Raw genomic sequence first — 3,615 nt, forward strand, 5'->3', positions numbered from 1 at the left:
TAGGCCTTTGCGGAAAATGTCATTTCCTTTATTTAACTGATGAAGAAACCAGTGCACAAAGAGATCAAGTCATGTTCCCTCTCTCAGGTCCCCACAAAACTCAGGCTACCTGATTCCAGAGCTCGTGTTCTTAACCACCTGCTGGGCCTCTCAGTTTTCATTATAACCCCTTGTTCCTTTATATCCTGCAATGATCCAGGGAGAAAAAACATCTGAGGTGGTTTTCAAAGATGTGTAAAATGCAAAATAGCATATAGATAAGGATAAAGGAAAAATAAGAATGAGGCGGTAACTTGGAACTGGAAATAAAGAGAATGCACATCTATGTTTAGCTTGATTTCTGGCAGCCAACGGGAAGATGAAAACCTGGTCATCCTCGCGATGCACTGTGTCCTTAAATTAAACACATACCAATTGCTCAGCGGAAGCCAGGTAGAAATTTCTCCTCAATGTGCCTGTCTGATATCACAAACAGAATCGTCAACATCCTCAGAGCAGACAAAAGGATGAGTTCCCTGGGACTGTGACAAAGACACATGTATGTATATACATGCACACATAACTGCATTCTCATATAGCTGCTGACCTCACCAGTCATTCTTCCACCCTCTTTCCGCTAGTGACTCTGGTTCAAAAATTAGCAAAATTCAGTGACAAGACCTAGGTCACTGTGAGAGTCCAAGGATGTATTAATGGCAAAACAGAGAACTATAAATGTGGTGGAGGAACAAGGATTTAGAGATATTTTTCAACCTGGCGGTTAAAAACCAAGAGTGAATTATGAAATCAAGCTGGTGAACCTCAAAAAGATTTCAAAATCCTAAGCAAGATAGAATAGAAAATTATAATGCGAACTGCAAGTAGCAAAAGTAAGCATTGCTTTACGAGCTATTTTAGTACATGTATGTATGTCTGTATATTTATAACTACAACAATATCTCTTGTGTCAAAAGGTAGCTCTGTTTGGTTACATTTACAAAACTGGTTATCTTCGCTCTACATATTCAGATTTAGCCATTTGAATTATAAGGTGGATAAAGAAGAGATTCTACAGCATGATCAAGCAAATATTCTTGGAGGATACAGGAATAAGAATCTAGGAAAGTTCCTCTGGCAATTGCTGAAGAAAGGACTCTGGATCAAGAGGAATTTCTTTTTTGAATTGGATATGGGTGAGATGGATAGGAACCTAGGCCATATTGCTAGGGTATGCAATAGCACAAATAATGATAGCAAGTCTCTGCAGTTAGTTACCATGACAACTTCACTTAAATGTGTGCGATATAAAGTCCTAGCACTTCAGGGTGAAAAGAAAATGTTTTTTGAGAGTATAAGTATATCACTCTGTTCATTTAGCATGCATCCTTTCATAAGACATTAAAACATTTTGCATCAGAATTTGGTAATGAACAATGATATAATATGTATTTAATGAAAGATAGCTCTTTTTATTATTTGAAAATTTTAATTTTTGTATTACTGTTGGCATCTTATCTGGGCAATAAAATCCAGCTAGCAGGTTAGCTTCATGTATTTGTTCATTTGTTGTTATTTTTAGGGTCCCCAAAGAGTCTCCATAAGATTTTTATTTGGGACATTGAAAACACTTCTCATTCCCAGGGGTCATAATTCACAGGGTTAATTAACACCTATATAGAGACAACTCTCAAATGCAAATCTCAAGTCAAGACCTCCACTCTGAGTTATCAGACTTGTGTATTTATATGTCTATGAGGATATCTTTAAGATAACTCAAAATGAACATGCCTAAATCAAAATTATGAGTGTTATCCTAGAAATTTGGTTGTCTAATACTGCATTTCTTAGCCAATGCTTCGTGATCAAAATCCAAAAATCAGGAAGTACTTTAACACCTCAGTTTCTCCTACCTCCCTCTCTCCGTATTGGTTCCATCGCTATGGAATTCTGTTCTGCTGATTTTACATTGAAATGTTGCTTGAAATTCTCCATCTTCGCCTTTACCAAGACCACAGTCCAAGCCCATCATTTCTCCTCTGGACCACTATAATAATCTCCTAACAGATCTACCCATATGTACTCTCATCTTTTTCCAGTCTATTTCCCAAACCAGAGCCAGAATTATATTTTGAAATTCAAATCTAATTATGACTTTACTCCCACATTCCTCCCCCAATGCTTAAAACACTTCAATGGTTTCTTGATATACTTAGGATAAAAATGAAACTCTTTAACATGGTGTATCAGTGAGAAGGCACACTCAAAGGGTTTAACTGAAAGTAATTTATTGAAGAAATCATCGCATCTGTGGGGAAGATTTAAGGGAATCCATAAGGAATGTGGGGCAGCCAATAACAACCAACTATAGAATTTCGCTACCACCCCTAGGCCAAAAGAGGGAAAGAGAAGGGAGATGTAGCTATAGAAAGAGCTATAGTCACAGCAGCCTGTGGCTACTGCCAACATCACAGTACAGCAGAAAGGGTCAAGAAGATATGCCCTGATGGCTTTCCTCTGTCACCTTTTGCCCTCCTACTAATGCCTTTAACTGGCTAGAGGAAACCGGAAGCCAGAGGGCACAAGAGCCCAGGTGATGCAGTCACAGGGGTGAGTCTTCTAGATCACAGAACAGGGAAGAGAAGAGCAGAATATTGATTTGGGTACAATTATAGGACAGAAATGTTTCCTGGGCAACACTAGGAAAATAAAATTAGACTTAGTCTAGGTCATTTGGAATTGATTTAAAAATATTTAAAAGACTCTAATCAGTGAGGGTTTACTGTCCCCCACCTAGTTATTTAGACAACAGAATTTCTAAGTTGCTTTGGAGGATCTAGAAATGATTGGTCTTTCTCTGCTTACCTTAGCCAGAACTCTAGAGAATGGGCATTGCTAAAAGAATCAGGAAGCAGGGATAATCATGGAAATACATAGCTTTCAGGCTGGTAGCACAATAAGGTGCCCTATTAATCAGTTGAATGGGAAGACACCTAGTTTAGCAATCTCTACCCTCTTTCATGTGACTTTTCTCCCTTACTTGGTCCTGCTGGCCCAACAGTGAACTAACAAAGTTACAAGCACTGACCTGAGTGTTTCCTCTGTTGACTGGAAACCAGGGCTAGTTCTCATTGTAAGACAATCTTACAAGATAAGTGGTTTATATCCTTGCTTTGTGTACCTCTTAGAATCTTTTAATTTGACACATTTTATAGAAATTCGTTCATCACGCTGTTTTGAGCACTTGCTGTGTTTGTTCCATGCACTGTAATAGATGCTGGATGGTATGAAGTTGAATGACCCAAACCCTTTGACTTCCAATTTTTATCTGAACTTTATAATAAATGTTTACATTTTCCATTATTAGATTGGAAAGGATCACATGTTTATTTTTTGTTTGCTTCCTTAGGCTGTTTTTTTCTGCAACTGTAAAATCCTCCTGTCTGTGGATGGAATCCATGGAAAGTAACAACACAGGCAGTTAGTTGGCATGATCATACAAGTTTCCAGGGCAAACTTGTGGCTTGAGAGACATTTATGTTTTATGTGGGCTGGAGATGGGCTGTCTATTTCCCACCTCTGGAGGCGGGCATTGGCAGCAATGGGAATTATTGACTAGGAATCTTGACTACTCATTAA

This window comes from Pteropus vampyrus, unplaced genomic scaffold (genome assembly GCF_000151845.1).
Source record: "Pteropus vampyrus isolate Shadow unplaced genomic scaffold, Pvam_2.0 Scaffold9, whole genome shotgun sequence".
Lineage (NCBI taxonomy): Eukaryota > Metazoa > Chordata > Mammalia > Chiroptera > Pteropodidae > Pteropus > Pteropus vampyrus.